The following is a 25,632-nucleotide window of genomic DNA, read 5'->3' as shown; positions in this document are numbered from 1 at the left end:
CAAGTCTTCCTTTGTCAACACCCCATTTGAAAGCTCTTCTCTTTTCGGGCCCAAAGTCAAGGAGACTCTCACTAGGTGTGAACAAGAAGGACAGACTCTATCTGCCATAGGAGTCTGTTTTTCCACCCCTACCAGACCATACCCCAAAGGGCAGAAAGGTGGAAAAATGTGGTTCCGGAAGTCCCCAGGAGCTTTCCAGAACACAGGTAGTGAACCCCCCTCCAGGGGCAGAGGAGGGGGTAATAATGGAAGACGCTGCCCCGGCGGCAGAGGAGGTCTGCAGAACCAGGGTGACAGGGATCAGTTCCTTGGTAAGCCCTATCAGCACTCCTGAAAGGCGGCCTGACTGTCCTACTCTGGAGGCAGTTGGGGATCGCTTGGCTTTGTATCCAGATGCCTGGCTAGGAATTACAAGAGATTCTTGGGTACAAAGCATCGTTACCAGAGTTTAATTCATCCCATTCTTAGAAACCCCACCTGTTCAGAAGAAAACCCAGACGTACCACCCAGTCACAGGGATCAAGTAGCCATATAAATCCAGAGGCTGCAGGATAAAAAGAGTCATCCAGCCAGTCCCAGCAGACCAGATAGGATCCGGAACTTACTCCAGATTCTTTTTAGTTCCAAAGAAGACAGAGGACAGGAGGCCCATCTTGGATCTCAACAGGCTCAACACATTTGTAAAGAAGTAGTTCCGGATGGTCACACTTCAGTCTATTCTCCCATTTCTCGGAATGGGCGATTGGATGTGCTCTATAGATCTCAAGGATGTATACTACCATATCAAAATGGCCAGACCATCTAGAGGTCATCTGCATTTCCGGCTGGGAGCCAGTCACTACCAATTCCGAGCACTGCCCTTTGGACTCACAACAGCCCCCGGAGTGTTTACCAAATGCATGGCAGTGGTTACGGCTCACCTGAGGCGTCTAAGATTCCGAGTATTTCTGTATCTGGATGACTGGCTCCTTACCGCCGCCTCCAGGCATCAACTAATTCTGTCCAGGGATCACACTCTCAATCTATGCTCTCAGTTAGGCATCACTATCAGTTTAGAAAAGTCTGCGTTGTCGCCATCACAGCTTATCTCCTTTATTGGAGTAGAACTAGACACCACCCCCGCCACAGTAAAATTACCCCTGGACAGAATAGCCGCTCTCCAAAACCAGGTCTCAGACATTTTGCAGAGCAGAAAGGTACTGGCCTCTCAAGTACTGAGGCTACTAGGTACCATGCCAGCTACGCTGATAGCACTTCCCCTAGGGCGCATGCACATGCTGATTTTTCAGTGGTTACTCTTCACCCAGTGGTCTTGCCAACAACTTCCGATGTCATTCTTAATCATGATTACGGACTCTTGCAAGAAGGATCTTCACTGGTGGTTGACCAGCCACCAAGTTACAGTGGGTCAACCATTTGTTTCTCCCCCACCGTCAGCCACTGTGACCACTGATGCTTCTCTGATAGGGTGGGGGGGCTTTTTCAGGGAAGAACTGCCCAAGGCACCTGGTCGGAGACAGAATCACAGTTGCACTTCAGTGTTCTGGAGCCGAGAGCGGTGCTTTTGGCGTTGCAGCAATTCAACGACTCTCTTCCTCTAGGGACAATTGCGATACAGACAGACAAACATGTCTGTGGTCTGGTACATCAACAAGCAAGGGGGAACCAGGTCTTACCCCCTGTGTCGAGAGGCCTTGAGAATTTGGCAGTGAGTAGTATCCACCGGGCGCTTTCTGATAGCAACGCATATCCCGGTGAAATCCAACGTGATAGCGGACAAACTGAGCAGAGCCATTCTGTTACCGCACGAGTGGTCTCTCAAAGACGAAGTTGTGGAGATGATTTTCCACAGATGGGGCCAGCCTTGCTGCAACCTGTTTGCATCACCTATGAATGCCAAATGCAGAAGCTACTTTGTCCTGAATTCCCCTCTGGGGGGACAGCCCAAGGGACTTGCTCGTACACAATTGGCCCGCGGGACTCCTGTATGCCTTTACACCTATACCCCTGATTCCGAAATTCTTGCAGAAAGCCAAAAGCCTGGGAAGGACTGTAATCGTAATAGCCCCTTTTTGGCCTTGACAGATTTGGTTCCCCTTCCTCCGACTCAACTGGAGGAACCTTGGATTCTGGACCCAGTTCCAGATCTGCTGATACGTTCGTCAGTGGCTCGCCATCCCTCCCTCCCTTCGTTCCCTCAGACTGACAGCTTGGCTGCTCCGATTCCTAACCTAGCCAGGTCACACAAATTTTCTTCGGAGGTACAGCATATTCTTGTATCTTCACATAAAGCTTCCATCAGAAAGTTGTATGCTAGTAAATGGAAGCGATTTGCTTTTTGGGCCTCCCAGAATAAAATTGATCCCTATGTTGCCCCGATTGCTAGTATCCTGGAATTTCTATTTAAGCTTTTTCATGAAGGTGCTGCAACTGTCACTGTTAGAGTTCAGTTGGCTGCAATTTTGAATTTTCACCTCTGAGCTGAAGGTTTTAATTTGATGTCTGACAGATTATGTAGGGCCTTCCTGAAGGGTACCATTCATCTTAGGCCGCCAGTTAGACAACCTTTTACTCCCTGGAATCTAAATTTTGTGCTGTCACTTATTCTTCCTCCCTTTGAGCCTGCATCATCCTGCCATTTGAAGTTTCTTTCTTGGAAAACTATTTTCTTGGTGGCCATTACCTCAGCACGTAGGGTGTCTGAGCTTCATGCCCTTTCTGTCAAACCCCCATACTTGGTGTTTCACCCAGACAGAGTATCACTGAGGACTAACCCTTCATTCCTGCCAAAGATGTGTTCCAAGACTAACCTGAATCAAACTATTGAACTTTCAACCTTTTTCAGTAACCATTCTAATAAGTTGGAGAACATGTTGCATAAACTTGACATCCACAGACAATTAAGATTCTATTTGGACAGGACAAAGGAATTTAGAAGATCTGACCAACTCTTTGTATCTCATGCTGACACTAAGAAAGGATTACCAGACTCTAAAGTCACCCTTTCAAAATGGTTAACCGACTGCATTAAATTTATATACTCTTCAGCAAACCAAACATTAGAGCATGCAGTGAAGGCGCATTCCACTAGGGCTGTTTCTTCTTCTTCTGCTTATGCGGCTCGATTACCTTTGGATACTATATGTGCAACTGCCACTTGGTCTAAGCCGCATACCTTTATCACTCATTACAAAGTGGACAGGGCCTCCAGGGACAGGGCTTCCTTTGGTTCCGCTGTCCTCGGGAATATACTCCCCTGAGCCACCCAGGATTCGGTTGCTTGGGATGCTACCCATGTGTAAGAATAAACAGCGAGATTAAACAACTTCACATAAAGAAGTTATGTACTTACCATAGCGTTCCATGTGAGTTCATCTTGCCTTCATTCTTACATTCCCACCCTCCTTCCCCCTCCAGGGTCTCGAAGAATGAGTAGACTTGGGGTCTGGTGTCTTGTTCTGGGACGTCTTCCTCCGGTTGGAGTATTCTTTGGGTTATATCTGTTCATGCTGGGTTCAGCAAACTAGATCCGAGGTAGGACATAGAGCATCATGGGATAGGTACCTGGCCTCGAGCTGCTCTGAGATCTTCAGCTAGTAAAGCGGCCAACTCGGAGCCAATAGATCGGCTCTGAACTCGTGTAAGAATGAAGGCGAGATGAACACCTCACATGGAATGTTATGGTAAGTACATAACTTTTTTTTTCAGTTCCTGCTTATGTTAAAAATTAAAAAAAATGTAGACGTGGTACAAGAGGTTTACAATTGCTTATGCAGAGAGACAAAAATCCATTAGATCTGCTCTAACCTGCTGGCCTTTGAGGCTACAGCTATTTTTAACTTGTGCTTTGTGCTGTCCTCTAGCTTCACACTTTAACATATGTTTATTCCTCTTATGGTGTCGCACTATCAAGAATTTAGTAATTAGACAGTTGTTTCCAGTGTTTTCAACTGCTTGTGACTACTGCTTCTATTCAGGTCTACTATTCTGAGCAACACATCTGGCTGGGTAGACAGAAATCCCAACTTCATTTAAAAACAGATGCAGCAAGTGTGTCAGTGTCATAGAAATGGTTACAGTCTCCACAAAGTGTCTTACCAATCTGTCAGTCGTAGAGAATGATATTGTGTAGTGAAGAAAGTATGTGCTTTGAACTAACAGAGGTCTTCATTGTTCCATTGCTGCATATCAGTGTAGTGCCCAAGAGCAAGAAATTAAAAGGACAAAATAACAGCCATAGAGTGAGACACATGATGACTTCCTCAGAATGGCTGACAGACTGCAGCTGCCTGTAACAATTGGTCATTATAAAATCAACCCGTTACTTGCCTCTTTAGCAGGTGAGTTCACTGTTGTCTTACAAAAGAGTACCATAACACAAATTCAGATAACACTACTACTGCAAATTGTAAAGGGAGGCCCAGACAACAGCGAAATAAGCAAAGTTTAAATTAACATGTAAATTAACAACTGAGGTGCTAGCAGAACTATAAAGTCAGCTGTACTACAGTTTTACAAAGGAACTGCGAGTTTGCTGCTGAGAATCTTTAGCTTATTTACATAATTAGAGCAAATAGGAACAACAACAACAACAATAGAGCAAATAGGATATATAAAGCTCACAGTAGCAGTGAGGATTCCATATTCATCCCTTCAGCCATATAAAAGCCATATTTCAGCTTTCAAGACAAGTTGATTAGTGGCAAAGGAATACTGCTAACATAACTGACTGAGGCTGATAACTTGAGAGGAAAAGTAGGAAAGTGCAAAGCACTTTTAGCATTGTAATTTATAATGGACATTAAATTAAAATCACTAGGAACTGTGTATGCAGATGGGCGGCACAGTAGTGCAGCAGTTAGCATTGTTACCTCACAGCAAGAGGTTCTCCAGTTCGATTCTCAGCTGGGGTGCCTTCTGTGCAGAGTGTGCCTGTCCTCGCTGTGTTCATGTTGGTTTTCTCCAGGTGCTCCGGTTTCCTCCCACATTCCCAAGACAATGCTGCAGGTGGATTGGACATTCTAAATTGGCCCTAGGTGTGAGTGTGTGCCTTCTGAGGAAGGTTGGGTATCATGCTGGCAACTCCACACTGTAAAACTCTACTGCCATTCATTCTGCGGGCAACAGTGATCTGCTGTGGTGACCCATAAGTGGAGCAGCTGAAAGGAGAAGAAGATGAAGAAGAAGGAACTGTTTATGCAAGTATCTCAGACTCTGATAACCACAAGGGCTGCATGGGAACTTATGCACTCAGCTAAAGGTTACATGACTTTACAAAACATTTTAGTAAATTTGGTATAATACCTGTAAGAAGTGGTGTTGGAAGACGTTACTTTCAGTGATAAATAAGCTGTGATTTTAGTTCTTGTATTATAAAAGCAGAATATATTTAGGACTTTGTGTGTTGTATATTTGTCATTCTGAGAAAAAGTAAAAATGTAAGTATTGTTGTGAATTAAGTTTAAAAGCATTTGCATTAGGAAGGCTATGAAATTATTATAATTAAAGTAACATCTTAAAAGCCAAAACACATGTTGTTTCATTCAGTTTCTGAAATACAGTAAACATTAATTCCACCATCTTTTCCCACATACTATATCAATGGAATCTGATGTTCTCTTCGTCACCATTCCTCACGTTAGGGTCTTGGATCCGATATCGGATCCGAGCCGGATACTTAGCTCAAGCTCCTCCCCTCCCATGATGCTCTGCTGCCCTCTAACCCCCTCAGATCTCGTTTGCCACTTGATGTAGACAGACGCAGATTGCTCCGCTCCTTGAGGGTAGTAAGTAGGTTCTCTGTTTTTTTTTTTGTGGGGTTGCCCTCTTGTTTAGGTTTCCCTTTGGGTAGTAGTGCTTCAGCTGTTGTAGTTGTTGCCCCCCCCCTCTTGATTTGGATGTTTAGTCATTTGGCACCCTTTTTTCCCTTGGGTGTTATAGCCATGGTGCTAACTTTATTAAGGTAGTTTCTTGGTGTGATTCTTGTTTTGTGTGGATTGTTAGTGCCTTTTTGGGTTATAGTAGTACCGGATGTGTTATTTGGTTTTGATCTCCACTTCTGTTTGGGTCCTTCTGTTTGAATTTTCCTTCGGCGTGTTGTTGGGGTTTGAACCATGTATGACAAATCCATGGGTTTAAAAAGATGCTCCTCGTGTAGTCGAAAAATGCCTGTTTCCGACTCACAGAAGGATTGTCTCTATTATCTCGGCACTGACCATCTGGAAGTTGAGTGCGGTATTTGCGTTGCCTTCAACCCCAGAGCCATGGTCGACCGTCGAAACAAATTGCTGATTAAAGGCCTACTACCCTGACCAAAGCAGGCCTTTTAGGGGTGAAGAAGAAGGTTCTTCCAGGTGAGGAGGTCCCTTCCAAGCGACCTCGACATAATTACCTCCACCTTGACTAAAGCCCCAGTTCCAGCTGAAGAAAAGCAACCCTAAAACATGATACTGCCACCACCATGCTTCACCGTGGGGATGGTGTTCTTTTGGTGATGCGAAGTGTTGTTTTTGTGCCAAACGTACCTTTTGGAATTGTGACCAAAAAGTTCAACTTTGGTCTCATCAGACCATATCACATTTTCCCACATGATTTTGGGTGACTTGATGTATTGTTTTTCAAATTTTAGCCAGGCCTGGATGCTTTTCTTTTTAAGAAAAGGCTTCCATCTTGCAACCCTACCCCATAGTCCAGACATATGGAGACTACGGGAGATTGTTGTCACATGTAGTACACAACCAGTACTTGCCAGAAATTCCTGCAGCTCCTTTGGTTTTGCTGTAGGTCTCTTGGCAGCCTCCCTGACCAGTTTTTGTCTTGTCTTTTTTCATCAATTTTGGAGGGACATCCAGTTCTTTGCAACATCACTATTGTCCCATAATTTCTCCACTTTTTGATGACTTGTCTTCACTGTGTTCCATTGTATATCCATGCTGTGGAAATTTTTTGTACCCTTCGCCTTGCTGATACCTTTCAATAATGAGATCACTTTGATGCTTTGTAAGCTCTCTGCGAACCATGGCTTTTGCTCTAGCAGGCAACTGTCAGAGAAATCCTACTAGGGCAGCTGGACTTTATTTGGGGTTAATCAGAGTCTCTTTAATTGACGGCATCTGTGTACCCAAGAAAACTGAATGCTGTAATCAAAAGGTTATTCAAAAAAAGTATTAGTTTAAGGGTGTGCACACACAATAAAGTATTCGTTTGAGTGTGCACACTTATGTTACCAATGTATTGCACATTTCTTTATTTTTTTATATTTTTTCCCCTAACAGATTTGTTTGTTTTTCAGTTAAATTGAACAGGTTATAGGTCACATTAAAGGTAGGAAATGTTTTGAAATGATTTATTGTGGTCTCTTTTTTTTTATATCACAAAAACCTGGCATTTTAACAGGAGTGTATACACTTTTTATATCCACTGTGTCTATGTATGTATATATATATGTATGTGTGTATGTATATATATATATATATATATATATATATATATATATATATATATATATATATATATAAATACACACACACAGTTATCTAACACACTTTTAATGGACACCAAATTAACTGACATATTTTTATCTGAAGTTAATTGACTGACAACCATTTTTATTGCCAGCTAGTTTTGTGTAGAGTGTTTAAGACTGAGAAAATGCACCAAAAATAAATGCCTTTGCACACCCCATGTGGGAGTGTCCCCCCACACCCTTTACTTAAATATACTAACTCCACAGTCGCACAACCACATAGAAGTGAGAAAACATCACACAGAGTGAATCATTGCTCTCATATGTAACTTTTTCTGTGGTTCTGCTGCTGTGGGGTTAGTATATTTAAGGAAGGGGTGTGGAGGTGAAGCCTAGCGCTCTTGGGAGGTAATCATTCTCCCACAAAAGACATTTATTTTTGGTACATTTTAGATAAAATTAACTGTCGATAAAAGTGCTTGTCAGTCAGATTCAAGAATATACTCATTTAACAAGGATCATGAAATTACTTGTTTCACATGTTGCTTACCCCCTCCAAAATGCTTTATTTCTATATATGTATGTGCATACATATTTGTTTACTGAGGGTTTGCACTGATCTCAGTGGACCATTTCTGGGCTCAGCTCAGCCCAGGTACCTAGAATCACATAAGAAATTAACAATCATATTTACAGTTAAAAGTATATGCTATAAAACATAGTACACATTTACAGATGCACAAGTATGCTAAAAAAATTAGTTCAGGAAGCAGTTTACAAAGTCAAAACCTAGATGGAAATGGAATTATGATTAACAGGGTTTTTTGGATAAGATGTAGCCATAATGACTTGGATGGCTTATGCTACAGGGATAGCAGCATATCGTTATACAGAGAGATATGAAGACATTAGAAGAGGTAAGTGGAGATTAGTTGCTGTAAAGGATGCAATGGGGATAACAGAAAAATGGAGAGAGGCATGCAGAGGGAAGAGGAGTAGAAAGGAGAAAAATATGAGAAATGCAAAGAGAAGTAGGAGGTAGGAGGACTGAGAAGGTAGTAAGTGCTGGGATGACATGATGAGATAAGGAAAGATGAAATCTGGATAAAGGGCTGTGAGAGAGCTGCAGGGTTCATGTAACTTGACCTGTGTGACTACAGCTGCACTTTGGGTGAAGATTTGTTCCTTGAGCTGTTGGCTGAAGTCCGAGTACATTTGGACATCTGTGAGTGGAATGGAGTCCCAAAGTTTAGGTGCTAGGATGGAGAATGCATGGTTAGTGCAGTGAAATTTAGTTTTTAGACTTGGGATGGGTGGGTTGTCATTGAGAGATATCCCTGAGAATTTATGTGAGGGGTTTGGTGAAAAGTTTCTGAATGAGAGGGGAAGATGTCGTGGGTGACAGGACTTTGTGAATTAGTGATGCTTGTAGGAGGTTGGCTGTCAAACTTACTGGGAGCCATTTAGCTTTGGTGAGAGTTAGGTATTGGTGTTCATTGAGGGAGCCAGTAATGAACTAGTAGATTTTATTGGAGATGGTTTGCAAGTTGGTAGCATTTTCGTTGAGGCTGCAGCTATTATTGGTAGTCCATTCAAGTTGGCTATTTTTAGTTGGTTCCAAATAGCATTGCTTTTTTTTTAGTTGTTTTAGAGCTTGTGGTGCCTGCTTTCATCTTGAAGTACCTGTTGGTGAAGAAATCTACAAACCAAGGTTTTGCATCATCACTAATGCTTATTTCAGTTAATTTGTTAAGTAGTAAACTATGATCAATAATATCAAAAGCTTTTGTGAAGTCAATAAAAGACGGCTCCTGTCAGGTTGCCTTTGTCCATATTGGACAGGATGCCATCTCTGAGGGAGTAGAGAGTTGTTATGGTGCTGTACCCAGTCTAGACTCTGTGTTCCTGGATAGAAAATGGTATTGATGTAAATAAGCAGCTGTTTTGGTTGTAGATATTTTTTTCTCATATTTTACATAAAGCGGGTAGTATTGAGATAGGACGGTATTGCGAAGCAGTTGTTGGCTTGGGTAGTTTTGGAATAGGAGTGACTGATGCATTTTTCCATATCTGAGGCATAGTCTTATTTGTTAAGCAGAGGTTGTATATGTGAGTGAGAAGGCGGGAGATGAAGTCCTTACAAAGGTGAATGAACCAAGATAGCCACCTTTTGTGTGCACTCATATTAATAGCCACAGTAATGCATTTCAACTTTTTGACCACCAACATATTCTCCCAAGGAGCCATATCCGTGAGCATTCAGCAATAGTCATGTAACTACCCTGTGCTTTCTCATATTTAGCCTTCTCTCTGCCCCAGAATATAACAACTGTGTGTGTTCCTGTGATGTGAGCTTGTAATGATAGTAAAAAAAAGAATGGCACAGTTATGCAGTTCAGTTTGTAGCAGCCTTGAGCTGTCAGACACATATGCACTTTTCCCCAACCCTAACAAGTCATATCAGTGATCATTTCACTGTGAGCTTATACAAGCCCTAAATTTATTGCTTTCACATACAGCCTGCCTCTGGAAATGATAACCACTTTAGGTGATCACCTCTAATGTGTGGTTGTCAAGAAAGTGACTGAAATAATGATCACAGTAATATCTTTTGAATTGCTGCTGTCAGTTAAAGCCAATCACTGTTAAAAAAAATTTAAAAAAAAGAATGCCTTCTATGGTTGTGGGCATCTACTGTTGTCATTGACTACAAGTATATTGCTTGTTCTGACAATATTTGTGAAAAGAGGTGCAAAAGATAAACAGTCCTTTAAGGTCAGAATTCTGTATCTATTCACATTCCCAGTCAGATGACTAGAGAACAATGGGTAGGTACTAAGATTGGCTGTTGTGAGCACAGTTGTATACTAGCTTCCAGGAAGCTAAGCGTGCTTCATAAATACCGTATTCTTGACAAGCTGTGTATGAGTTACTTGACTAGATTTATGGGTAAGAAATGCAGTGAATCCAAGGGTTCCACATCTTCCACTCAACAGTACTACACTGGAAACCGTGTCTAAATGTGGCACTGGAATGAGTCCATGACTTCCACGTAACTGTAGAATGGGCTACAGAGTAAGTTTGTGTGGTCCTATATCCATTTTATTTATAATACACTGCCAACTCATAATATTTGCATGGGAAGCTAGCCATTCGATTTGAAATTAAGTCCTAACACAGTAATGAAAAGGGTACTGGGTAAATGGACCAATGTGAACCACAATGGAAACATAGCCACATCAGCTGTATACCCCCCCAAAAAAACTTTCTAAATGCTATGTTACGGTTTCATACATAATAGAATGAAATATTTCTAAATGCTTGTCTATGAGGATGCGAAGTATGCAATGGCAGAGTTAGTGATGCAGTGTGATTTGTCGTTAATGTGTATAATGTGCTCATTTAATAGCAGCTGTGCATGTAGTGAGGTAGTGCTGTGGTTAGAGTTGCCCTCTTTGGTGTTGCCTACCTTGAGGTGACAGATCTTGTTACATTTAAAGTCAGTCTGTGTCACCATTCATAATTTCTTGCAAATAGTGCCATATGTACATCAAATGACAAAATATGTAACATGGAAAATGAGTGATCTCGGGTATATTGGTGTGATGTGGGAGTTTCCTTCTTGAAGGGTGTCAAGGTACAGTTTGCTGGAGTTTCTAAATTGCTACCACTTTCCATGGTTTCTGCTAGCAAATTGAAGCGTGAGCCTGTTTCTTCTACATGTTTTGCCAGCCCATATTGGGCTCATAGGTTCCTGGTTAAGGTTTGCTAATGGATTACATGTAGGCATTGTTTTTAATGTTAAAGCTGTAGATTTCAGTATGTACTTCACTAAATGAGCTGTAAATTGTGAGCTGGTTTAGCTGGATGCTTTTCCTGCTTTAAATATATTACTATAACTCATTCTTATCACTTTTTAGTGGAATTCACAAATGTTTCATGGCTATCTTTCATAGAAGAATATATACTGCGGTTAAAATTAGTTTTACAGCTGATGTGTAGCTAAACATTTAATTGTATTTAAAATTAATGCAGCTTCTAACAGTGACTGTATAAATATATGTGAAATAAGTAAAGCGGTGCTGTATCTTTTAATGTGTTATGGTACTTAACAAAAGTTACATTATACAGCCAGATTAAGGTAAATGCATACATAGTTGTTTGGATTAAATTAATTTTGCATTTGAAAGTGAGAGTATAAGTAGCTTTTCTAGTGGTCTAAATGGTAGAGTGAAAACATGACTAGGGTAAAGTCTATATAAGGGTTGTGTCTGAAGGAGTATGGCCAAGGTAGTGGGCCATTGATGTTTAGGTACCTAGGTAGCTAGCAAGAAAGTTAGAAAGTACTGGCAAATCTGTTCATATCTCAGCAATAGAAGACACATTAAATGACCTGGATAGCAGGATGAAAGTGAGTGAGAATCTCACAGATTTCCTGTTGAAACAAAATACTTTGCTTGTGGAAAAATTAGAGGACCTAGAAAGTAGATTTAGAAGAAATAATATTAGGATATATGGAATACCAGAAAAGGAAGGAGACAATATGTTGCTGTTTTTAACTAACTGGATGCCTAAAATTATAAATGTACCAGAAGCTCTCTTTTGGTATTGAGAGAGCCCACAAATCTCTTTCGAATTCTTCTTTGAATAAAAATCCTCCGGTTCCCAGATGTGGGATTTCTGTCCAGCCAAGACGAGGACTTGGCACTGAAGATTGCTTGGTCTAATTCTCTGATAAAAATAAATAACCCCAAGATTCTCACTGCACCTTTCTAAACATACTAGAAAATATTAAGATACAACCAAACACCCTAATTCTGGGTGATTTCAACTACCCTACCATTAACTGGGAAAACTAATTGGATACCAACAACTTTGCCCAGCAGTTCTTGGAATTCATAAATTCCAATGCCCTGGACCAACTAATCCGTAGTCCCACCAGTGGCTCAAATATCCTAGACCTGGTCATTACCAACATGGGAGATCGATGCTCCACACCAGTGGTCACCCCCTCGTTGGTCAGGGCTGTGACCATAAGCTAATCACCCTTGACGTTCCCATCCCACCCCCTCCCCCCAGTAGGGAAACCTCCATAAAAAACTACTCCAAAGCCAACTTCATGCTACTCAAGTCAGAAGTGACAAACTTTGACACCCATGCAGACAGGAACTGAAAGTTTGACTGCTGAATCCTACACTAAGGCACTGTACGAGCACATCCACTCGTGCATGAATCATGCCATTCCAAACAGAACCAAGACAGTTTCCTCCAAAAAAAGGAACCCAATCTGGTGGTCCCCTGCCATAAACAAACTAAACAACAGAAAGAAGAAACTGTTGCAGAAAAGAGGAAAATCCTAAGATACAAAAAAGCTCCCTTACCAGCCTCAGTAAGAAGATGTGATCCCTCATAAAATCCTCCAAAGCTAGTTACGAAAATAAAATTGCCAAAGACTACAAGGACATCCACAAGGCATTCTAGTTATGTCAAGAATCTAAATGGCAATGCTCAGATCTGCTCTGAGCTACAACAGAATGGCATTAAATATACTGATCCCAAGGATATTGCCATTATCCTGGCAGATCGATTCAGTGCCAACTTCACCCCCGTCTCACCCCCTAAAGGGCTCATCTCAATACCAACAGATTGCCAAATTCCAGTAATCACGACCACACAGGTAAAAAACGCACTGTCCAAAGCTAAGAATACAGCATCCATGGGACCAGATGACATCCTTGGCTGTGTACTACATGAACTACAAAATGAACTGGCACCTCACCTAAGTGTCATGTTTAATCATAGCCTCACCTCAGGCTTCATGCCCAATGAGTGTTGCACAGCTACAGTTATCCCATTCCACAAGGGGGGATCCACCTTGGATCCTGGGAACTATCGTCCCATCAGTCTGACGAGCCTGATCTGCAAAGCCATGGAACGCATTATCATGGAACTTATAAACAAAGACATTGGCAACCTTCAAACACTGGACCCTACCTAGTTTGGTTTTGTAAAGGGCCAATCTTGTCTCCTCAACCTGATTGACTTCTTGGAATCAGTCTCCAGAGCTGTGGACGAGGGTAAGGTGGTCCACACAGCCTATCTGGACCTCGCCAAGGCCTTCGACACCATCCCCCACACTGGAATCATAGATAAACTTACTAAGCTGGGAATTCATCCCTACATCACTCGATGGGTTGCCAACTGGCTTACTGACAGAACCCACACTGTAAAAGTAGCCAACTCAAAATCCAGCTCCAGACAAGTGACAAGCGGAGTACCTCAGGGTTCAGTCTTGGGACCGCTCTTGTTTGGCATCTACTTCTCTGAAGTACAGTCCAGCACTAAGGGACTCTGGCTAACAAAGTTCGCAGATGACTGCAAACTGGGAGCCATTATTGAATCCACAGATGATGTTGATATTCTACAAAAGGGCCTTACAGAAACAGATGCTTGGTGCCAGAGCCATGGGCTCAAGCTCAATACCAAGAAATTTATAGTTATCCCCTTTGGGGAAAAAACATGTACCTATGAATTACCACTTAAGTGGCAGTACACTAAACACCAAAAGTGTGATAAGGGACTCACCTTCGATAACCGCATAGCCACAGCAGTCAGGAAATCCTTCTATGTGGCACACCTCATCACTAAGGGCTTTTCATCCAGAAAAAAGGAGGTCATTGTCCCACTGTACTCATCCCTCGTTACACCCATTATAGAGTACAAGGCCTCATTTGGTATGTATCTCACAAGAAATCTGCAACAACTGGAAAGGCCACAGATATACCTCACTAAAAGGATCACAGGCCTAAAGCAGATGCCCTATGCTGATAGTCTAAAAACACTCCAGCTATACTCTGTCACATATCGCCTACTTAGAAGCAATTTCTGTTTAACATACAAGGCCATGTCAAACTCTGTGCTGTTGGATATGCTACACTTAAAGAAATCCCAATCACTCAAGAGCCACACGCTCCAGGGATCTAAACCTGGTCATCACAATGAACAAAACATGCTGCAGGGATAGAGTCCTGACCCAGAGACTCCCCATACTCTGGAATAGACTGCCCATACATGTCAAGCTGAGCGCTTCTTTGGCCGTCTTCAAAAGGAACCTTGACAATTAGATGGGAGATGGGAAATTCACCCTGGGGATCACGTCAGTTGCCCTGGTAGACAGGGGGCTAGGGAAGTAAATATTCTGGGAAGAAATAGCCAGGGAATTGTTATGGCTAGGCTTGTATAGGCCTTAGGGCCGATAGCCTAGTACCAGCCTATGAACATTATCAGTTTCGACAGTGACTATACTGCATCTGTTATGACCAAAAGGAAAGCATGTATTCCATTCATAAAAAGACTTAAAGAAGCTAAACATTAAACTCCACTAATTTTTCCAGCCAGAATTAGGATCTTTTTACCAGAAGGTCAGAAAACTTTTAATTCGCTAAAAGATGCAATGGACATTTCTCAGAAAAAGAAACTTTTTGATCAATCAGAAAATATAGAAGAAATGGCTAGTCTTTGAAAGACAAAAATAGTAAAAAAAAAATAAAGCAATGTTGCTCTTGTGAGAGTAATGAACAGGTTAAAAATGGATTTCAGTGGATTTTTTTTTCTGAAAATGTAAAATATTCTGCATTTTAGTTTGTAGAGTGCACTTGGCAGAAACATATAGCTTGGCATTCATCGTTATTAGGAGTCAGAAGTAAAATATTTTATTTTTTTATAAACTTTGCAGTTTGTGAAATTTATTCTCCACAAGCAGGTCAAGACAAACTCTTGTATGCAGCTGTGTCTTATCAACAGGACGTGCAAGATAAGAGCAAGGCCGAGGAGTTATCCTTCAGGAACAGAATGTTTGAAATATGGAAAAGAAACTGTCAGCAGACCAGCTTCAAAAGAAAGACTTGTTATTATGGCAAATTCTCTAAACTGCCGATACAGGCAGAAAAGACACTATAAAGATTGGGACGCTTTATTTTGTATGAGAGACTTTGATTTTCCTATCCTTACAGATCTGATGCTGTAAGCTGAAGTACAGCTTTGTTATTTGTGTATATCTTTCATTGTTAAACTAGATGTCTACTTCATATATAATATATTACTATTACTTATAAGTCCCTTTATTATTTTATTTTAATTCTCTCTAACATTATTCTCAAACATAGAGAGTAATGTGTATGTGGTGAGGGTGTGTGTATTGACAGTATCTGAGATAGAGTGTGTGTGTGTGTGTGTGTGTGTGTTTCTATATATGTATGTATATATGTGTGTGTGTGTGTATATATATATATATATATATATATATATATACACACACACACATATATGTATGTGTGTGTATATGTGTGTATGTATATATATTAATATTCAGTCTCTTTATTAGTTTATTTAAATTCCCTCAACCATTATTTCTAACATAGAGAGTAGTGTGTATGTGGGGGTATATCTTAACATGTTTAATTAATCCTGTTTATGTATAGAAAGTATGTATACATTATTTCAAGTAGTCTTTTTTTTTTTTGGTTATTTTTTTGGTTATTCTATCTGGTGAATGTGCTTGTATGAGGAGCTTTATCTGTGCATAGTGGTTGTTGTGTTGAGTGGTTTTGGCTACATGAGAATCATTTATATACATTACTTCACTTTCTTTTAATAGGTCTAACTTGTGCGGTGTTTATTCATTACTTGGGCTCTTATTCAAAGAATTAGAGATGCTATTGACTTTTATTTTTGGTAGTTGTGTATTATCACAACCAGATTTTTGTGGTTGCAGTAATACGCTTGTTGGCCTAAAAACGGATTATGGGAGTTACCTTAAGGTGAAATATGATGTCTTCAGTGGGTACAACTTAGTTTGTCATAAATTTGTAATGTAAATCAATGTGAAAATATGAATCCTGGTTTGTGTACTTTATAATTGGTTTCACTGCTGTCGTGCTGCAGGAAATAAAACGTGGACACCTGGGAAAGGTTTGGTTGAACTGCTGCCGTACTGTAAGATGGATTACTCAGAAATTTACAATACAATTTTCAGAAAATAAGACACTGAGACCTGCAAATCCTTTTGGTGAATTGTCTGTTTTATTTTACAAACTTGAGAACAGAACTTAAGTTTATGAGAATAACTAAGAGAATATGTGCACACTTGATAAAGTAGTTGTACAATTGAGGCTGAAATTATTGTTAAATATTGTGTTAGGAGGTACTACTATAATCGTTTATGGAGTAGTTGACAGTAGTGATTTATTTATTTTTATTCGGATGGTGTTATCCTTGTGGATAGTAGCTAGTGTTGGAATGTTTTGAGGATGTTTTACAGCAGCATACTTGTGGGTTGTCCATTCGCTGGTTTACTGATTTTGTGTGGGGGGAAATTGTCTGCAGTTGCTGTCAGCATTGCATCAAAGCAGTCTTTCTTCTGTGCAAGCTGTGTTTCTCACCAGATATGTTCCACTAGGTAGAAGTCCAAATGGTGTCATGCAGTACCTCTCTGTCTTTTGTTCCTCCACTTAACAGATCCCCACATTCTCTCTACGTGCAGTGTTTGAACTCCTGTGTCTGGATCCATGAAGTTATAGTTATGGTTTACTTTCTCATGGGTAAAACCAGCTTCTAGTTGTTGGGTTCGATATGCCTGCCAGGAATCAAAGTAAATAGTACTGCCCTCTTTTATGTATTCTGTGATTTTGCTAAATAATGTTGCGGCTGTAATGTGTCTCTTGTCTCCGTACATATCCCTCCAAATACCCACTGTTGAGGGAGAATATGGCCAGCTTTACTTTTCGATGAGTAAATAGAGTTTCATCTATTTACACAATATACCCTGGACCTCCGATTTGTTTCTTGTCCTGTTTTTCCATTTCTGAGACACGGACATCCCTTAAGTAGTTACTGCAGTCTATGACAGTCTTGTCAGCCATGTCCACTTCTTCCTGACAGAAACGTATTGATGTCATCTGCTTACACCAACAATAAATGAAACTGACAGCGGTGGTAAAATTAATTCTACTGCCATCAAAGAAATTGCCAACCTAAACTCCTATGTGTTGGTAGCATTTCTCTGAATTGCATTTCCAAAAGGTTTGCTTCCTGAAGTACTGAATGTCCTGAACAGCAGTCTTTACTTGCTGGTATAATCCTGTACTGCTGGAAAAGTGCTGTTGACTCCTTTTCTGTCCTTGGCAAATCCAAAAATGTATCATGAATATATACCTTATTTTGGGGGGTCAGTTCACTACCACTAAATAACTACACAGATGTTCTTTCCAAATGTCAAGTTTAACTTTGACAACATTTACCGCCTTGAGAAAAGGAACGTGCCTTACACATAACAGGACTTGGAAATGTAGTGTGAGTGACATGATGTCGGAAACGGCATACCTTCACACAAACAATCATTTTTCAAATAGTACACTGTTCTTCCTACCTAAACTAAGTGTTTTCTAAAAGATAACATTGCCTATGTGGTTTTGCATACATTTTTGGTTTCATTCACACACCGGGACGCACGCGGTATTATTGCAAACATCTAGTTGTGATAATACGCAAGTACCTTTTTTCACAGTAGCTGCTTTTTTTCAGTCCCTTTTCCCACCTAGTGTTAGGTAAATTGCTTTAGAATGCTTTTTCACATCCCTCACCCTGTTTTTCAACTTATAACAGTCCAGATTCCATGTTCAAGCTGCCTGTGTTGCAGGAAATACATTTTGAACTTTAACCCTTATTTACAGGAAGTTAACTTTTTGAATGTTAAAACGAGCAGCAGAAACACAAAAACAGAACATTTTAAATTAATCTAGTTAATTTTAAAACAAATCCATGTAGTTTTGTATGCTTATTATCTTTTAAGAAGTAGACTAATGAAAAGGAAAGAAGAATGCAGTGGGAAGAAGAAGAAAAAGACATCTGCAGACTTAGACACCTGGTAATAATCTCTGCTTAGTGACATCTTGTAGCCATCCTAATTATAGTTCAGTGAAAGTTGTATCCTTTGTATAAGTACAGTGTAAATATACTCATGTGGCAGATCATCACAGTAAAGAGGAATACATAATTTATAGTGATGAAAATGCTTGTTTAAAACAATATTGTTTTAATGTGTCATGAAAGAAGCTGAAAAGATAATATAACTTTAATAATAATGAATTAGACAGTTGCTGCTATGCAGAATACTTCTGATAAACAAAGAAGTACCTATTACAATAATGGAATTTCCTCTACAGTTTCTCTGGTTCTGTAACATGCTAACTGTTCCACTGTACACACACACATATTTACACACTGTCAGACTGGATTTTTGATTATTCATTCTAAATATTTCAGGACTTGGGATTGTGTATCCTGATATTTTAAAAGGTTACTTTCCTTAACTGATCCATTATTGTCACTGACCTAATATATTGTTTCATATCTGGTTCCTATTACAGTATTGAAGGTCTGAAACTCCGAACACCATAAGGTCGAAACCTTATGTTCGAGGTTTCAGAACTTCGATTCAGTAAAAAAAATAAAAAAACAAACAGGACAGAAATAAACTCTTGCAAGAAGGGGGGCAAGCCCCCCTGTACCCCCCACACCCCCCCCACTCTTTAAATATACCAACTCCGAGATTGCAATACAGTGCGGAAAGGAAAGATTTCCCTTTACTGCACTGTAGTGCAATCTCAGAGTTGGTATATTTAAAGAGCGTGGGGGGTGTGGGGGTGCAGGGGGGCTTGCCCGCCCTGCTTACAAGAGTTGTTTCTTTTTTTTAATTTTTTTTTCGTTGTTCGTAATTATGAAACTTTGAACATACAAGTTTGATCTTGTAGTGTTCGAAGTTTTATAGTTTCGACAATGTAATAGGTATCCTTTCATATCCACATTTCATTTATGCAAGTACAAAACGTTAACTTGTTTGCTAGATATGTCTTATATTTCTGACATTTTCTAACTTTTGCATTGTTCATGGGCTCTCTGGCATTTTCTACCTGGGCTCCCTCTGAATACAGTTTCTTCACAAGAATTGATAAGTTTCATTAACTAACATCTGATAAGTAAAATACCTGCTCTGCTTCTTGCAGCAGACGGTGTCACACCTAAAGATTTAATCTCATTAAAAAAAAACAAAAAAAAAATATATATATATATATATATATATATATATATATATATATATATATCATATTTAAACAAACATAGACCATGGGTGATCCACAGATAATGGAAGACCTGAGATATAATACAAAGAGGCAGTAAAGCATCATGGCTGTTGGTGGAGTACAGAATACTTAAATGCATAACATGAATGAAGCTGATAGCATAGTAAACAGAGAACAATGTGCCATATATCTGGCAGTGTATTAAAATATTGTTTTAGAGAGCTGTTAATCATCTGAAAGTTGGTAAGATACCGATTAAGCATCCATACTTAAGTAAACAATGCTGCATTTTAATTCTATATACATAAGGATATCCACATGCAAAAACACACTCAAATTGAAATACATATTTACACAGACCATACTTGTATATTCATAAGTAAGGGGTCTATAGATGTATTTACACAAGGTATAACCAACTGCATACAAAGACTAAATACCCGCATAACCTTTTGATGTTATTTCAAGTAACCCAATGCTTTCCTTGAAATGCAGTTGTGAAATCTAACACCTAATGTGATGCCCAAAAGAGCTTTGTAGTGCAACAAAACTGTAAGGTTAAACCCAGGGAATACTTCATTACTACAATGCAAGTGAAAACAAGCCTGCAGAAAGCTAGCATATCTTATATGGGATAACATATGGTTCACACCTCTGCACATTGGTTGCTATAATTGTTTTTTTTTTATACAAAATGATTTTTTACTGGCATTTGACTGGAAACTATTAACATTGATTATAAATTTGCTCTGAGAGAAATATCTCTAGTTGACTTCTGTATAGATATTAATTTGCATATAACAACATTTATATACTTTGTACTTGTATTTTAATGTAAGCTGTTGGCTTATGTGCTATATGAAACAGTTTAGAGGAGAAGCTTAAACACCTCAAGCTACTTAACATTTATTGCCTTAATTACTCAGAGTTACTTTGTTAATTACTGGAAAATAATATTAATGAGCATATTGCGCATATTTAACTCTTCTAAATATTCTGCATTTGTTAGTGAAATATGTAATTTTATTCTATACTAAACTGACTTTTAAATCATTTCAAGCATTTTTCATCTCCCATTGGTATGATGAATACAAAAACTTGATCCACACATTTCAGAATATGGCAATAAAAAGTACTGTAAGCAAATTTCTAAGAATATGATACTTAAAATATAATCATAAAAGAATGCATCCTGTACAGAAGTTATATGTTAAATGTATATTCCAAGTACTAGAGGTATTAATCATAATACAAACATTCACATAAAAACACTCATTTGTATATTTACTCTCATGCATAGATACATATTCACTCTCTTAACTGTTAATATACATATCAAGCATCTACTCACAATTTACAAACACAATTATGTGCACATCCATGTAAATATATTATGCATATATAAGCACATACAATAAACACAAATGTCATTTTAAATTGTAGCACTTTTTAATTATACTTCCATATTCTATTACTTTCACCTTTTCACCCATGTTTTTAAATGAATTTTAAAAATTTTATAATGCGTGATCTTGATATGTATTGGTGTTATGATGTCTATAGGTTAATGTGTTAAGGTGTTGTCAGTTTTATTGGTTTCCTCCATATAACTACTTAAGCACAAGGCTATTTATAGTATTTTCTATAGTAGGATTAATTAGAAGAAATGACTATATAAAATGCCTTGATCAAATTTGAAATGCATTATTTCTGTGATATTTTTGATATGTTCAGAAATACATATCATTCTTTATTATTATTTTCAACTTTATATTTCTATAATCTTAAATATTAATATTTCCTCAAATTAATACTTTATATTGTTTTTCCTTTTAACATGACTTGAGCGTTCTCTAAATAGTTATAATTCATAATATTGTTTTAAATTAAGAAGCAGTAGTAACTGTTTAGCTTGGTGACACTGGGTTGGGTAGGTTGGTGTATGATTTGTATGATTATATCCTTAAATAAGGGAATTTTTGTTCCATGATGGAGTTTGAAATTTTGCTTTTGTATCTTTCCATAATTATTAATACTCGGTTGTTATATTTAAGATAAAGTATCTTAAATCAGTGCATTTAATGTTCTTATGAATGTTGGCATGCAATTATCTCTCATTAAACATCAATCGACTTAATCCAATGAGGAGGAGTAGCTTAAACAAATATTTAAAACTGCATAAAGCTCACATAATTTTCTTATAAGAAATGTATTTGTTATCTGAAGATGTAGATAGATTGATGTAAAAGATTATTCAACTCTTTTGAGCTCTCATTTTAAATTGAAAAGGAGATGCACTCTTATTCTTTGGAGAAATTCATTCCTTATGCCAAAATATAATAAATACCTATGGAAAAAACAAACTGGATACGCTCCAAAACCAACGGGTTGTTCAGTAATGCAAAAGCATTCAATAAATACCTATTCAGATAAAAATAGTATGTTGGGTTTATCAGTAGTAGAAATTGACAACAAACTATATACTTTTGTGAATAAATTTTACTGTATACCCAGAATTGGAGCCAAAGTTGCTAACAAATATTTGGATATTATAACCTTATATACAAAGGTGAATTGATTATTGCAGAAGATTTTAACTGTATTCTTTCCAGTAAAGCACAGCTACTGATAAGGTTCCTAAGCTATCTTCAGTAGCTAAACACTTAGATCATTTTATTAATTCTCAATATTTGATAGATACTTATGATATCAAATCAACTAACTCTCTTAACTTTACCCATTATTCCTATAGATTTGGCACCTAGACAACCATTGATAAAGTTTTTTCTTCAAGTAGTTTAATTACTAAAATTGAAGATGTATTGATAACTTCATGCCCTTTATCTGACCACAATGCTGTTACATTTATGTTAACAGTAAAGCTAAGTAATTCGATTTACTATCAGAGAATCCCTGCTTATGTAGTAAAATTAAAAGACTTTAAGGAATGGCGTCTAAAAGAAATAGATCATTGCATTGAAATTAATAAGTTTCAGAAGTAATTCTCTGGAAATATTTAAAAGCTTATCTGTGTGGGAGAATTAAAAAATCTGCACGTATGTAAAATAGAGTGGGATAAGGAGGTGATGTCTTTGCAGTCTAATATAGACAAATTTATATCCATTTTAAAGCCTTATGACAAATCAGCAAATGCTGAATTGAAAATATTAAATCGTAAATACATTGATGTACTTCATCATATATCAGTAAATCTAAAAAAATTAAAATTACTAACTTACTCAATAAATCCAAAAAGCTTACACAGGTGGGCTGTTGTAAGAAAAAAATAAATACTAATCATATTAAAGAAATAATTTCCAAACAAGATAATAAAATAAAAAAGTGACTGATTTAACAGGTATACTAGAATGCTTTAGGAAGAAACTGATAACAAAGAGGCAGACTTAGAAATTAACATAACTAATGGCTTTTTGAAAGAAAATACTAATGTCTTTCGGCTTTTCCCGGTTAGGGCTCGCCACAGCGGAACTCCGGTCTGCTAATGATTGGCAGTGGATTTTTTTTTACGTTGCCGAGTTGCCAGCCCGATGCCCAACCTTCAAAGAAGGTACACCCATTCACGCACGCACCTACCTGCATGTCTTTAAATATCACTCGACTGTGAGGAGGACATGCAGACTCCACACAGAAGGCCCCATAGCCGAGAATCAAACGGAAGAACCTCTTGCAGTGAGGTGACAGTGCTAATCGCTGACTTTACGGTTTAAATTAATCAAAGAGCAAAGATCCAAAATTGATAAGTCATTCTCTTTTAAGGAGTTAAAAGATCAAATTAATAAGCTTAAACCAAATAAAGCCCCTGGTCTTGATAATGTAATCCCGGTTTTATACATATTATTCCCAGAGAATGTTTTAAATATCCTATTTAAAGTTTTTGAACAAGTTAAACACGTCAGCCACCCCCCAGAAATATTCCTTGATATCTCTTGTCTTAAAACCAAATAAAGATTCTGACTTATGCTCTTTTTACCATCTTGTTTTGTTATTAAATGTTGATTATAAAATATTTGTCTGTTCTTACAAAAAGATTGAACCCTCTTATGCCAGGATGAATAAATGATGATCAGATAACATAATTTGGATTAATACTTTAATAGATCTTTTTAATAAAAACAAAAAAAATTAAGTCTAGATAAAGCTTTTAATTCTATTAGTTGTAATTATTTGTTCAAAGCCCTTACACAATATGAATTGTCCCTAGATTTTGTAAATCTTGTAACCAATCTGTATAGTAACTCATTCTGTTTTATTAAAATTGGCTCTGTTCTTTCTAGCTCTTTCAAGATATTAAAATGTACAAAACAAGGTTGTCCCTTGTCACCTCTGCAATTGAACCTTTCCAAACCTTATTAGATCCAATATCAAAATTTAGGGATTCTTGATAATTGAATTTTACAGGAATAAATTTCATCTATTTGAAGATGACATTGTAATAACAAGTGGTGATGAAGCTTCAACAGAAAATTTATCCAAGTGTATTAATTACTTTGAAAAGCATCAGGTTTAATGTTTAACCCTGATAAAACAGAAACTTTACTTGTACATAAAAAAGTAAATTATTTAAGAAACTTTAAGAATTTTATTTGGGACAATTCATAAATTAATTATCTTGTAATTATAATTAAAGCTACTGTAAAAGACTCAGTAGCAGTAAATTATAGTAGTTTAATGGACACCGTCACTAAAATAATTATTAATTGGAACACTTTTTACAATGGAAGATAGACTTTAATAAAAATTATAACCTTACCAATCACTAATTATTCTCCCACCTAAAAATCTTTAAGAAATTAAATTCTACTCTTCTTAAGTTTCTCTGGTTCCCCAGCAAACCAAGAATATCCTTTGATTAAACATTGGAAAAAAGGTGGATTAAGTTTTCCAAATGTTGAATTGTATGCCAAATCCATACTTCTCAATTTAATATATCTGTGGTTACATTTCTCTTACCAATCCACTTGGAATTCTTTTCATGAAAGATTAATAAATAATAGCTATGTTGTAGAATCTTTCTCTAAATTTGGAAGTAATACATTTTACTGGATCTTGAAAGACTTGTGTTTAAATGAAAAGAATTGAAAAGAAAAAGTACTGTTCCTCTCCCTTCACTGATTGTATCCTCATAAATTTTAAAAGATTCATGAATTCTAGTTATATAGTTAAAGATTTATTGTTTTTTATTGTTCTCTATATCAAATACTGTGGGTTGTTTGGGAACCTTTAATATAAACAAAAAATGCTAAACCTTAGAAATGCAAATTTAATCTTTTGGCATCAGTTCGTAATCATAAATCACATAATGCAGATTATCTTTTTGCAAGACATTGTTTAGAAAATAACTGATTAACATATTTTTTACAAAACTGTATAGTCAGTGATAAAATCAAAATCTCCATGGATATTCAAAGAAAATGTGTTCCAAAGATACTGGAGGTTTTTTTTCAGAATCAGTACTAACTCAAATAAGAATAAATCGTATATAGCAATAATTTATAAAATAATAAGAGAAGAGTTTAGTTCCACAGATTCATTATTTTAGAATTATCCAACTAAGATTAATGGAAAGGCTTTTTGTGATGAAGATAAATGCTTAATTCTTAAATCTGTAGGAAAATCTACTTCTCTTTATTGGAAAATATGTACATGGAGATTTCTTCATAGAGCTTTTTTAAGTCCACATAAAGCGACTTTAATATATAACTGGATGGCGCAGTGGTGCAGCAGTTAATGTTGTCGCCTCACAGCAAGAGGTTCTCTGGTTCAATTCTTGACTGGGGTGCCGTCTGTGCAAAGTCTGCATGTTCTCCCTTCATTTGTGTGGGTTTCCTCCCACATTACAACGCATGCATCTGGAACATTTTTCCCTGAGCCTGTGCTGAAAATAGGCTCTGTCCTAGCCAGACTCTCCCGGTCAACAAATGTTAAATAAAATAAATAATTAAATTAACTATGGGGAAATTAATTGTTGGAGGTGTAATGAAGTCTGTAATGCAGATTGGTTTTATA

General features: G+C 37.8%; 1 protein-coding gene across 1 annotated transcript in view; it reads left to right on the top strand.

The window, feature by feature from the left end:
- Positions 1 to 25,632, top strand: part of TMEM175 (transmembrane protein 175) — a 668,934-nt gene that overhangs the window by 144,022 nt on the left and 499,280 nt on the right. The gene's annotated exons all lie outside the window — the stretch shown is intronic.

This window comes from Protopterus annectens, chromosome 17.part0 (assembly GCF_019279795.1).
Source record: "Protopterus annectens isolate FY-2018-M chromosome 17.part0, PAN1.0, whole genome shotgun sequence".
In the NCBI taxonomy this organism is placed as follows: domain Eukaryota; kingdom Metazoa; phylum Chordata; order Ceratodontiformes; family Protopteridae; genus Protopterus; species Protopterus annectens.
This window is presented reverse-complemented; position numbering and strand designations above follow the sequence as displayed.